The sequence below is a fragment of the Bombus flavifrons genome, chromosome 6, assembly GCF_040668555.2.
Source record: "Bombus flavifrons isolate JBK064 chromosome 6, iyBomFlav1_principal, whole genome shotgun sequence".
Classification (NCBI taxonomy): domain Eukaryota; kingdom Metazoa; phylum Arthropoda; class Insecta; order Hymenoptera; family Apidae; genus Bombus; species Bombus flavifrons.
Genome location: NC_138447.1, coordinates 9,028,316 through 9,042,472, shown reverse-complemented (window position 1 = coordinate 9,042,472; position 14,157 = coordinate 9,028,316). Strand labels below are relative to the sequence as shown.

Sequence of the window (14,157 nt, the reverse complement as noted above, 5' to 3'; positions counted from 1 at the left end):
CCTATTTAGAAGTACTAAAGTACTAAACGGAAAGTAGGATAATCTTTGGAAGCGATTAGGAAGTTATCGGAACTTTCAAGAATTACAGGTTTCGTTGGAAATCTTTCGTACGTAAAGATAGACCGAGATTATAAAAATATAATTATTGGTACACGATATACATATCTATTTATCTATTTGTGCATTATTTTAATTATCTATTACTCCTATCTTAATATTCCCTCTCTACGTACATACATATTCTGGTTAATTCTGGATATGAAAGTAACATTTGAAGCTAATAGTCGGTCGCTATAGCACGAAAATAGATAAATATCGATATCGATACGCATGATTTCTCGCTTCGAAATCCTACGCTAAACGATCTCTGAAAACATTAGAATTTTATCGTTTCGCGAAACTACAATAATCAAGATATAAGAACCCGAGGATCGTAGCACGTTTGATTCATCGTGTTTCTTATATAACTCTTGCAAAAGGTTTCTTCAAATTTCTGTATGGTTACTCTAGCAGAATACAAAATCACAATCAGTCGATCGTTTCCTGGATGATTTAACCCAATTAGCACTCTACGAAACCAGGAAGTGTCTCGACATTTATGAAAGAAGGTATATTAGAAGACTCTCAGCTGGTGGTCACGTATCGATGAAAACTGTAGGGATTCTGAATTCGAGATGCGTGATACGTACGGTTGTCGAAGAAGGGAGGGTCGCAACTAACAAAGGGTGGGTGGGAGGATAATGAGGAAAGAAGAGACGGAGGGTAAGAGCTAACAAACTGGTAAGGAAGAAAAAGAAGACAAAGAGAAGATGATGAAGCACGGAGAAGAAAGGCGAAGAAAGGAAGAGGGAATGGGTGCCCTTCCATGAATGCCGTTGCTCGACCACGTTAAGTATGCAAACTGTGACTATGTAAAGACGGTGCGCGGGAGCGTGAACCCGACGACGGTGGTGCTGGTTCCACCTTCCACGAACCACATTTCATTCGACCGTGCGTATAGTCTGCGCTCGATGGGAACACATCGCATTCCACGCGTGTACTCGCGTTGTCCCAAAAGCGTTCACACGGCCAGACACACAAGGGCACCCACGTTCTTCTCTCGCTTGTATACAACGCAGAATCGTACATACTTGACACCGCCTTTTCCTTCTTCGACACCTTTTTTTTTTCACTTGTTGCGACTTCATGGCGTTAACGCGCCTATACTCTTCGGGGTTCTTCGCATATGTACAATGAGACGATACAACGGAAGTATCATCGTTGTTACATACCGAGGAAGCTTTTTTCCTGAATTTCAGCGGTAAAAACGTTCGAATAGCTTCGGTTAATCGGCCCATATCTCGTTGCCCTAAAAACCCGTCTCGACCTATTTCCCCCGTTCCATCGAGCGTACACGTTATAGCGTTCAACGTTCGTGCCCCATTCGACGGGTGTTCGCTGGCTATTCCGCGACCAAACGTTCTCCTGGCGTGAATGGATAATTATTCGATCGAGCGAAGATCACTGTGAAATTAATCGAGTGCGAAACCGAGGCTATCGGGTTGCAGTATCATCAGAGGGAAAAGGAGAGACGAATATAAAGGTGGGTAAAGATAGAGACGGAGACTACCTAAAACTACGTCGTCCCGACGATGTAGCCATACTTACCTTTCTCCCGTGACGTTTCATCGACGTCGTCGCTTCTCTGTTTACGCGCGAACAGGGCCTCGACGGGTTACGCTACTTACACACAGGCTCGTCTCTTCAGCCTTGGCACATATAACCGACCGCCGACCGTGTTGGCGCGCGCGTGTACACGACCTATTGCCGTGTTCATACGTGCACGTGTATGATGTAGCCCGTGTGTGTATTGATACGTAGGTGTACGCGTGTGCGTACGTATATGTGAAAAAATATAGGAGGGGAAGAAGCCGAAGGGCGACGAATCGAGACAAATTCGGGCGAAGGGCATCGTCCGCGTGCGGAGTCCCGCGGCGTGGCGCGTCTTTTTTTCTTGCCCCTTCCAGCTCCGGTCCGCCACCTTCCGTCCGTATACCCCGTAAATTACGCAACGCGCAGAAGCGGCCGTTTGATTATTCGTCGCCGAATCGGCGCGCGGAATGTAGGCCGGCCGTTCTCTCCCAGCGCGCGTATACCGTACGCTGGCCATGGATTTTCGAGGAAATTATCACCTGGGCCAGAGCACACGGTTAGAACTCTTGACCGAAACTCTCGAGTCTGGAAATTGCAAAACACCAAGCGGATCTCCAGGGTCGGAGAAATCCGAATTCCACGAACGATCGTGAGCTAAGAGGAAAAAGCCTTGGACGCGACACGGATACACCGAAGTGAGAGATAAGTTTCTTTTTCCTCGTTCGAAGTGTAGCGATCGAACGTGCGCTTCGTTCGGATTCGATGAAACTGACCGAAAGCGAGAGTATCGTCGTCGAAGGCACGCGTTCGCCGTATATATACGTAGTAACATGCATCTGTCGTCTATTATTGCGCAGCAAAGTGCGCTCGAGTTAACGCGAGTCCACTCGATTTGGCCGAGGCGATGATCGTACGCCTTCTAGACGGGGTGAGATAGAAAAAGAAAGATATAGCACGAGTAACGCGTGCTAGTCGCGCTTACATATGTACGCGGTGACGATACGTACGACGTACAAACCCGTTCATAAATTAGGACACTCACAGAAAATGAGGTTATTCTCATCGTTGTCGAACGATTAGAAAACTGTCCAAGTATTTTACATAATTTCGCTTTTACATAATTCAACGAGTATTAATTATTGAAATTTTACGATTCACAGGCTGCAAATTATTAGTATCAGTAATAATTACCTTTACGTAACATTAACGAGTTTATTAAGAAGGCAAATGGAATTTTAAAAGTATATTTTACAAGTTACAGATCGGATATTTATCTTATTTCATTTAAAATTGTGTATACACACACACACACACACACACATAAAAGGGAAGTTTATAATCCGCGTATAATCTGCATTTGTAGCTTGTTAATTCACTGATGTTATTAATTGGCACATTATGACCATAACTTAGGAAATACTATAATCTCTACATCACTGTAATTCTTTTAAATAATATTCACAAATTTCGCTTATTACACAATGGGTATATAAGATCACATCCTTGATGAATATGAAATTGTAATCGATTAACCAACACGGGAATGTATGTGGCATACAGCGTTACAGGACGTACCGAGCATCCGGCGTTTCTTCGCACGCTCGCTGCGTCGTGTTCTCGCGTTCACAAACGGTAGACTCGTGTTGGTTCCACCCACGTCGCGCTTAGAACCGTACGATAGAAATCTAGATCAGCCGTGGAAAACACCAGACGTTCTACATTTTCTCGAGGCACGCGTGTTTATCGTTCGTGCGATCGTCCAACGCCGGAACAAAACGCGACTTTTCTTCACCTTTTCTTTACTTTCCTTTTTTATACTTTACCCTTTCGTCCGATAACCATGAATCGCTGTCCATTCTTCGCGAAACAATTAACCTGTTCGTTCTGCTCGTAGTTATCGATTATCGATGCCTCGACGGCGTATGACGTTTCCTCCGGTATTAATATCGTCCGACGGAAAAGAGGATCGCTAGAGACACAGAGGAACAGAGAAACGGGATGCTACGACGAGTAGGAAATCGGTAAGCACGAGAATAGTGTTCGATATATAATTTTACCGAGCAAACTCTGTATCGGCGTTTCTGAGACGAAGTGGCACCGTTATTTCGCTTGTGATTATTTCTGTCGCGAATATGAACCAGAAGGGACCGTGGCATCTTCAGGGAATCGTTGATGCATCGAGACGCGCGAAATAGTTCGCAAAGTTTTTAGTATCCGTTGAAATACGTCGATACATCGCGAGAATCGAAGTGCAGTCCGTCGAGGACAGGGTCATTTTTGTGAATCCAATGGGGCGGGTGGAACAGAAAGGAAAGTCAATCACTAAGAGAGAATCATGAGAAATGTCAAAGTTATTCTTGTACTCATTGTTAGAAAAGTAGAGAAAATTAATAAACACTGTTTCCCAAATTCATCTTAGAATTCACCATTATTTGTATCGTCATGTTGTCTGATGAATGCATTTATGGAGCAAGTCATTGCTTCTTAAGAATTGGATGTTAATTTAATTCAATTCAATTTAATTCAATTTATTAATTAAACGGGAGGAAAACACTTCCAAAAGAAGGTGATATACGATAGGAGAAAGAGAGCTAGTGCTCCGCCCGGGTTAGCTGAAGCTTTTCGTAGCCTTTCTTTTCAGGGTTGCTGGTTGAGGTGGAAAAATGTTGATATTACTGCACAAAGCGTTGCCGAGTTGACATATAAGGGCAATAGTATTTATACGGCTAAATATAAATTAATCGTGTAGTTACCCAATAAAATGAAGCTCAATTACTTTAAAATTGCGTATGATTCACCCTGTGTATTTTATATATTTATATATCTCCTTTTTATTTCTTTTTTTTTTTTGTTTTTCCGTTTCGTATGTCAATCGGTTATATGGAGAAGTTTATCCCGCAAATGAATAAATAAATATATCTCTTACAAGAATCATTTAAATTTCAAAAAACTGAATTGAAATATAACAGTATCGAATTAAATGCGATTGCGAAACGTCGTTGGTCGCCAGTAGCAACTCTCTCCTCGTCACCCGGAGTAACGAGAACTGGAACGTTTCGGTATCGATCGCGGAGACGATCGCGAACGAACATAGCGATAATCGTTAGCCCAGCATCTGTTCCAGATCCCTGTTTGCAAAGATGTATGGAAAGGAAGGCTAAATGGCCGAGCAACGACACGTAGGTCGCATTCTTCTCTTCTAGCAAACGAGTTAGCCAGAAGCGCGAAGTTGATACTTGCTCTTGCTAGCTGGGACTTTGTAGCGTCACAGTAATCTGGGACGCCCGGAGTCTCGATTTGTCTCGTGTAACACCGACCCGCGATATGAAACATCACGACCCGTCAAGCTGCTCTCGAGAAGAATGTCGCGCGCTCCAGAGATAATTAACGCCCGCTCAAATGAAATCGATAAACGGCCAACTTACATACAGTGGCTTTTATTAACACGTTGATTGCCACGATGATTGTGGAGCACCGTTGTCACCGTTAAAATAAAATAAATGTCATCGATTAAACAACTTCGAAGAACGTAAAGCAACTAGTACTAACAATGTAAGATAAAAAATGCGCTCGTTCAACGGTAGAAAAATTAGATATTATAGTGTGTTACATCGCAACATTCCAATGTAGGTATCGCGATCGCTAGTGCAAAACAAAATTCGCTTGGCAGTCAACTCGTTAAGGACCAATGACGAATGAACCCGACGTTTCGTTTGTTATTTCTATTAGTGAATTTATATTTATTTCACTTTATGATTGTCGAAGGAACTTTCTATGAACATACTTAGTAGAAAGCGAGGATAGTAGATACTAGGGGTGGAGCAATAATAAATAGAAGTCACTTAAATATCAGTTAGTTTTAAATGTCAACTCACAAATGGACGTTTGCCACCTAACATTATTCAAGATGTTTCCGCATTAAAAGATGTTTAAAAGATGTTTCCCTAATTCTCAGACCGATAAGGTAATCTCCAGGATGTATACGAGTATCCTAGCACCTTTTTTTATCCAAAGTAAGTCTCTGTATACACGGTGTATCCAAAATATTCGCAATTATCTAGGTTATTCATTGGCTCGCGATTATACAAGGGGAAACTCCCAGTCATCCGTCAGATGCGAAATAAATCGATCCGTAGAATCAGGATACGGGATATCGGGAATACGTATCTCGTGGCATGGACGGAAATCGTAACACGGGGGGTACGCAGGTTCTCTTACGCGGCTTCGAGGGGAACCCGAACGGAGGACACGAGGAGAAACAACGCGACGTAATAAGCGTTCGTGGTTTGCTCTGCTATGGGCATGGGGAACGGACTCCCAGAGAGGATCACGAGTATTCCGAGGGAAAAGGAAAAGAGCGAAAGAGAGAGGTAGATAGGTCGAGAGAGAAGCGCAACAAAGCGAAGGAAGAGGTAGGGAAAAAAGCACCGACAATAGTCCAACGGCCATGGGTAAAACGATCAAAACAAATGTCTCACTAGTATATAACAACCACATTCCACTGCTGCCTCACGCCATATTTGAATCCTCCTCGCTACCCCCTCCACCCCCTACGGTCTGTTTGTCTGCCCCCTTCTCTGGTACCGTCTCGTTTCCTCTTCGTTCCCGAACGATCCTACACGCGTTCGTCTTCTTTGCTCATCTCCCTCTTCGGGACCGGGCTGTTCTCGGCTCCGTCTTTTTCCTTTTCCTCTCTCGTCTCTCTCTCCCTTTCTCTCCTTCTCTTTCTCTCTCTCTCGTTTTCTCTCTTCCATTCTCTCCACAGCATCTCTCTTTCTCCTCCTTTTTGCCGTTCTACATTACCTCTGCGTCTCGTTTTCCTTCTGTTTCCTCCTTGGTAGCCAACGTAGAGAAGGGGAAGGAGAGACCACCGCGACCGCGTTCCACGCTCTCTCACTCTCCTCGCTGTCCTTTGGGCGTGGGTAAATACTTAAACGAGCGCCCCAAGTGTCTACCTATCATCGCTAATAAACCTACGCGTTATTGCCCTCGTGGTTCATTTTCCTCTCGTTCTCTCCGCTCTTCGTTCTTATTCCTTCATATGAAGCCCCTTACGCGGGTTGTTACTCTTCTCCTTCCTTGACTTTGACTTTCAGTTGCCTCCAATTTCTCGAAATAAACGACGCGAAACTCGCGCTGGTATAAATCACCGGCAAACGAGTGCGAAGGATGTTTCTTTCGAAATCGTATCTCGTTTGTAGGTTTATGATCGCTGCAGAGGCCAATTAAAGTGACGTCTTCATTCAGCCTTAATTACCAACTTCTCCGGCCAAGCTGAAACGGCTTGTCGTAAGATTATCGCTTTTCGTTCATATAGTTTTACCTACCATTATCAAAGAAGGAGTTGGTACAATTTTACGTATGTTTTTAAAACTAGAATTGTCTATGAGTGTGAGTCGCGCATTATATAGAGGTAAGAAAAAGTTGCTTAGAAGGAATGTTGAGTCTGATCGTTTGTTTCCGATAAATTCATTTCGTTCAAAATTCTTTACAAATTATGTTTAATTATATATAAATTTCGATATATGTATATATTATTATATGTAATTATACGTATATTATAATTAATCTCCTAACGCATTAGGTCAATTATTATTTATCGCTGTTCATTATTTTCTATGATATATCTATGCGTTATTATCCTACACTGTATGAACTATTCAGTGGGCTTTTCTATTACAAAATAAAATGACTGATGCTTCTATGATTCAGCTCTCGCTGGGTGAATGTTAAATTATACGTAAATTATTACAAATCACTCGGCATATTGACCGAAAATTTCACTATGTGTATATAAGATATTATTATCATCGCGCGATCCTGGCGACTGTGTCGTCATACAATGAAAGCTAACGAGCACTTCTTTCTAGCTCTATACAGTACGTCTGGTGTTAACTGCGGCAATTGAAGATCGTCTAGAAGTCCTTCTTTAATGTATTGTAATATAATCTCATACTGATAGAAAAATCTCTATGTGTAAACTGTAAACACTATACCCAGCCGTTCAGACACAATATGTACGTATGACTCTTACAGGAAATCTCTCCTTAAGATAGCGACCGTGCAGACGATAAGACCGACTCATTGACGATTCGAGTACCTCTCCCTCTCGTAACGAGATACAGTTGCGCGCGAAAAAGGGTGTTCTCGAATCTTATGGTAAAAGGATCTCGCGTAGGTTGTCGCGGAAAAGCGAAAAATCGGCAGAGCGCGGAAGTGTCGCCGCGAGGGTTGGCAAGGATGTAAGGGGCGCGTTCCCACGACCGAAATCGTCGTTTATCACGCTAGAACAGACGATGCGCTCAGTTTTCGTGCTCGCCGTTGGATGGCGTCCCTTCTATCGTCTTGCAACCATCGATAGAAGGTGGCATTACGACATCCATGACATTCGTGCCATTTTTCTTTCGAAACCAAAACTAGATCAATACCAAAGCAATTTAATAGCTCTTCTTAACTTATTATCCCAATAAAACGAAGTAATTTCCCCTCGAACTGTTCTAAATTGCATTTCGTGTGAATCCCACTTCGATTACCTAAGTTTTGTTATCGATCACTGGAAACCAGTAGTTCTTTTTAGTAGTCGTCGTTAAATTATCGGCCAGATATTTATGTGCAGTACAAATAAGGAATAGAAATCAAGCTGGCTTTGATTAATGCACGTTGAGCCGCATTATCGCCCCATCTCGTCCCCGAAAGACCGCGTCGCGGAGGGTCTCCGTTTTCCCACGGTTCACCGGACTCTGGCGAACGCGCTGCCACGGAATTCCAGGTCGAGACCAACCAGGAACTGCGCCGCATACTGGAGAACGTGGCGCAGCTGAATAAAGTAAGGAGATGCGCTCCGCTCGCTGGCTTACTTCGACATTTTAATTTTTTACGCGCCGCGGTTAGATCGATGTATGCTCCGAGTCACAGGCACAGTCAAAAGCGAATGTGCATCTTACAAAAATGTGCGTCTCCTTACTGAATCTTACCTACAGTTTTACGGATCACGGATGGGTCTTTTTCCCTAATTTGTATTTTTACTTATTTTATATCCTGCGTTTAAATTGCCTTTAAGTTATACAGGTGTCCACTTTTGAGAGATCGCGCATTTTATTTGTTACCGACTTATTAAATTGTCGCGCAAAAAGAAAACGTCGATCTTTGAAAGTTCATCTATAAAGATAAAGTTAAGAGGGCGACAGGACCTGTTGAAACGGAGCGTGCATTATCGAAGCTAAACCGGTTTCCGATTCCATTAATATGCTCATTACGAGCAATACTCACAGCGAAGGAATTCGTCGGACGGCATTCCATCTCGATTTTATGAAATTTTGATCTCAATGCGATTCCAATGCTGGCTTCGATCACATGGGTGGAAGATACTACTTCGTGGCATTAGCCCAGATTCTTCAACGGGACATAGTGCCAGGAGAATCACAGTATGATTTGTGGTCGAGCGTATCGAAACGATCGAATCGTAGATCGGTCGGTTACGAACTTAACGGAGCATCGTTTCTAGACTGCGAATTTTTATGAAAATTCAGGATTAAAAATAGAAAAAGGACTAGGAGAAAAATTTGTTTTTCATATCAAGCGTTATAAATATATTTTGGATATTTTGTTTGCGCACGACATGTGTATTCTATGGATTTTTATATCTTTAAATTTCCTAAATGGCGTACAGATCCGCGATCTGATCCCTTCAAGTCTGCTCAACGAGCGAATAACGTTGATGAAAACGAATATTCAGACGGGGTATTTGTAAAGGGCACGGAAATGATCCAAGTAAAAAAGCCCAGCACGAAATTCTATGCATCGTCGTACACTTCAATCTCTTATTCAGCGGAACCGACCTTCTCAATTTCCCTCGTTTAACGTAGCCAGGCTATAGAAGTTCGTCATTTCGAGGGAGGGAAACTGGAAGTAGTCGATACGATCAATCCATTTGTAACGACTGTGGCCGAGTATAACTTGGGCTCAAATACAAGATACGTAGTAAGATAGCGTAACGAGTTCAAATCGTTTCAGATCGTATTCTCTTATTGCTAATCAATCTTCTGTGTTTAAGAAAAGTACGAAACAATCGTTGACGGACAAAAGAAAGTTTTTAAGATAAAAAGAATAAAAAGACGACATGATTTTACGAAATGGACGACTGTTACCGATATGCTAAAAAAAGCTTTAATACAAAAGTTTGAGAAAAGTTTGAGACTGACACTCGGATCGTATCGATTAGAGAAATTTCTTTTATCAGTCACTGTGCAGGGCTTCCCCACATTTATAAAGACACGCAACAAGACTCGATCGTACCAGCACATCGGATTTAAAATTCAGACCGTAACGGTATGATACGTGGTCCATTATAAATTCTTTTGCAAATGATCAAAAGCCCAGAAACTGGTGTGTATTTGAAAAACAGGAAGCGCGCCGTAAGCGAGGCAGATCGAGCTTAGTCGATCGGTGGAAAGAGAGAAAGAAAACAAGTAGGGTCGGCTTCTACGTTCTGGCCGTAATATTACGTTGCCGGTGGAAGTGACGGAAGCCGCGGGGGTTGCTCGAGCGGCGGGGGGTTCCAGATGGTAGCGTAAGTCTGTGCGGAGGAGCGGCAATAGGTGAGCGTAGACGAGTGGCCAGAGTGGGGATGGGTGCGAGGGTGGAGGGCGGAGCCCATCCTTTCCTTACTGCGCACTTTCTTACCCCTCCGCTGGTTGGCATTCAACCCTCGGCACAGTCGGCATCCATGGGTACACAGTTCGCTCGTACAAAAAGGTGGTGGCGCGTGCTGCTTTCCTTCAGTATCTCTCGTTCGTTGCTACACGGTGTAACATCGCCCCGTCCCTCGCTGTAAGGGGAGGTCGTTGTCATCGTTGTCATCGTTGTCATCGTCCTCTCTTGAGATACACGGCTACGTGTGTTAGACAGTGCGTTCTAATCGTGTGTACAACTGTGTCTCTGGCGCCACGAGAGCAGCGTGACTTGACGTGCGTGCACGCGATCCAGCGATCATCGCCGTCACGAACGTGCGTCGACCCTTTGGTTTACGTCCACCACGAGGTCGTCCGACGCGTCGCCACCAACGGGATATCGGGACAGCGACCCGTGCCGTGTCTCCGTCCTTGCTCTACGAGTACATAGTAAGAAAGAATTCTTCTTTCCATCTGCTCTTCTTATTTCGTCTCTCTATTGCGTCTCTTCGACTAAGCTACATTATTTAGTACGGATGTAGGTAACATCCGTTTTATTTTCTATGATACGAAGAAGAAGATAGCGTTGTGATTCCTTGGAAGTGTTTCGATAAATACCAGGAATCTTTTGGAGCCGTGCATCTCGAAGGAGAGAACGGAAGCATGTTTCGGTGGAAGGCGGCGTGGCAGTGTTGTGATTCGCGTGAAGCGCCAACCAGCGGTGCTGCTCGCATCCACTACCTTGCTGCCCCGCCTAAACTCCGGCGAAACTAATTTCGCAAACGAGCTCATTATTTATGATTTTTTATTCTCGAAATCATAATCTCTCATATTTAAGATACGAGAAATTGTTTCTCTATGAGCTATCCATGAATCATCGATAGTCGTCCCGCACTCTACGCTATATTTTACATTCCTCGAATATAGTAGGTTCGCGTTCGAGCGGCAGGCTTAAGTATCGAAACGTGCGGTCGGTATCGACCGCGCCGGATCATTATTCGATAACCCTCCTCTGCGATTCGCGGAATCGTTCAAACGGCAATGCGTTCGCCGCGCCGAGCCACGGAACCGCGCCGATCCCTGGGTGTATTTATTAATGCGTATTGTTTGGAGGGCGTACTGTATGTACGTGATCGTGTACGCGGTCCACGATGGAGTGACAAAGACGGAGATACGATACGGTAGAGGGAAAATGGAGAGAGAGAAAGAAGCTTCTCTGTTTTGCGGACGCGTCGAAAGGCACGAGCTTCGAGGTTCGAGGGATGAGGATGGAGCGGGGATCTGGGATCCGAGTCAGGGGGATCGGGACGAGAATGTCGCCGACGGGTGAGGACGAGGGTGAAGGGGGTCAATGTACGCGCGTCGAGGAATCACTCGTACTCGAAACTCGAACCAGAACGAGAACGGGACCGAAAGGACAGCGGTAAACCGCTACGCTTCATCTAACGATTCTCGCGGTGTCTCGGTGACGCGCGATGCATCGACTCAGCTTCCAGATAATTTGATATTAGCTGTTCTCTCTCTCTCTCTCTCTGGACCTATGTTTTTTCCACCACCACCAACACCACCACCACCACCACGATATCCGTCGATACCAAGCACGGATCAGCGTCACAATGTTCTTTACCCCTCTTTCTAGCGTCGAGCTTTTCCGAGAAAATAACTGGCATGCGTAATTAACTGTATGCATCGTGTTCTTCTCCTATCTATGCGCGCAATCAGGAATTCGCTCGATAATTGCGACTTCGATTAATCGCGATGCTCCTTGTCATCGAGTTTATTTTCGTCGAATGGGTGGCTAGAGTCGATGGTACGACGACGATGATACTGTCTGTCATCTTCTTCATCGAGATATTTGCATGGATAGACATCTCTGGCCTTCCAACGAAGATGTGTACGTATTTGCGCGTATAAACTGCTTTGATCGGCGCTACAGTCGATCTCTAAATGTTACTGGCTCCTTTCGTCCTTCGCGCGCTATCGATTTTCGATCGCTCTAATTAGTGTTTGACCTTTCGATGGTATTCGTGCCATTTTCCTCGAGTGTCCTCTCTCCGTTACGAATATCGATCGAGCCGCCATGGAAAACAAGAAGGATTAAGTCGTGAATCGGTCGGTTGGCAGTGGCACAAAAGGAATCCACGGAAACACTGAAATCGTTTCGAATCTGCGTCTGAATAGCCGATTTCCTAGAAAGATTAAACCATTGTTCCATTAAACGATACCCGATTACACGATGTCCGTCGATCGAAAGAAGAGAAGGTTGAATTTCTGTAGAAGATACGCGTTCGTTCCGACCAATTCGTTCTTTATCGTCGGTTACTTTCACGTCGAACCGCGTTTATTAGATAAACATGACAAGATATACAAAGTATGGAAGCTAGTAGTCGAAACAGTCTTGTACACGATACTGGAGGGAAATATATGTACATCGGCAGTGTGTAACGAGCGTACGAAGCATATCGGTCGAGCGCACTAAATCACGGCTGATTTCTCGAACGAGCGTAGATTATGCGCGGCGGTGCTCCATTTAGACGCGCATATATCGCGCCTGTTTCTTCGAACGCGCGGCAAGTTTGCGTACGTGCACCAAGTACCGAACAAGCTTGCATGCTTTGCTTCCTTGTATCGGAACAAAACACGGCCGACGAAGAGAGGGATGTCTATTAATACGCTGTGGAAAGGAACAGAATCGTCTTCGGCGGAGTTCTCGCGATAGCAACTCGTTACGTCTACGTTCTGCCGCCTTTTACAGGACACGCGTCTACATTTCGCCAAAATTATGTGTTTTCATTTTATATATTTTGATTCGCCAGTTAATCTTTGAGATCTTTTGTCGACAAATAACAATCGTTTCTTAAGTTTTAAATGTTACAGTATCTACGTGTTAAAACACTGATAGAAATATCGGGTAATATATCGATAATAAACTAAATCGGACATAAGTACCTATTAGGACAGCTATCTGTTGCATTTATTGGAAAACTGATAAATTTTATATTATAAAGTGTATGTGAATCGAATAACGGATTTATAATACAATAACTGGATAATAAAAACAATGGAAGGTATTCCATTCGTACTAAATATCATCGAGTGTCTTAATGCAGGCAATGTAAGATAGGAAACTATAGTTGTCAAACTATCATTGTAAACAACTCACTGTTATCTCGCTGTTTACCAAAATCGTTCGCATCGATCGTAGAATCGCTACTAACAACGAGTCAAATTGTCTATTTTCAAATATGTATATCGTTTAAATGTTACTTATACTCGAATCTGGGAAATTTCTGTCAAATAACTTATATAGATAGACGTAAATATCCCATTGATTCAAGTATGTAATTCTAATTTAATCAAAAATATATATCAAATCATTTCATAAGTAATATCGCGCTTATACTATATGTAACTTTAAATACGTTACAGAAGTTTATCGTATTAATTAATTAATAATATATTACCTATTGCATCGAGGACAACTTCATCTTTACGCAAGTTTTCTAATTCTTCCCTTATTTAATTTTAAATTTAACGTGCACATTAAGCGTAACGGATGGCATTGATCTGATATCTTTTTTCCCACGCGTTTTTCATTTTTCTCGCCAGAATGTTGCATTTCTGATTAGTTGCAACCTTACCATATAAGACCAATTATCGTTAGTCAAGTTCTTTACCGATTAATTCTTCGTTTATTGCTTCTTCATCGGTGATCTGACCCATATTAATCGGAGGGTAAATTATATGCTACAACAATCTCGCGTAAAGGAAGGTTGTCATCTATTTTCGGTGGATTTTGAGACAGATAAGTTAGACGGATAATTCCGATAGTCAGCGGTATACGTGACAGTAAACG

At 43.3% G+C, this 14,157-nt stretch overlaps 1 protein-coding gene and 1 long non-coding RNA gene across 6 annotated transcripts in view; one reads left to right on the top strand and one right to left on the bottom strand.

The window, feature by feature from the left end:
• Positions 1–14,157, bottom strand: part of LOC138181175 (uncharacterized) — a 164,189-nt gene that overhangs the window by 5,549 nt on the left and 144,483 nt on the right. The gene's annotated exons all lie outside the window — the stretch shown is intronic.
• Positions 1–14,157, top strand: part of InR-2 (insulin-like receptor-like) — a 114,058-nt gene that overhangs the window by 6,036 nt on the left and 93,865 nt on the right. The window contains exon 1 of one of the 4 annotated variants that reach the window (XM_069115802.1): positions 1,326–1,582. The exons of 2 other annotated variants lie outside the window; for them this stretch is intronic. The gene's annotated coding sequence lies outside the window, so the exon portion shown is untranslated. Of the gene's footprint in view, positions 1–1,325; positions 1,583–10,424; positions 10,752–14,157 lie in introns of those variants that run through there. One more of the 4 variants, XM_069115799.1, reaches the window with a different exon arrangement.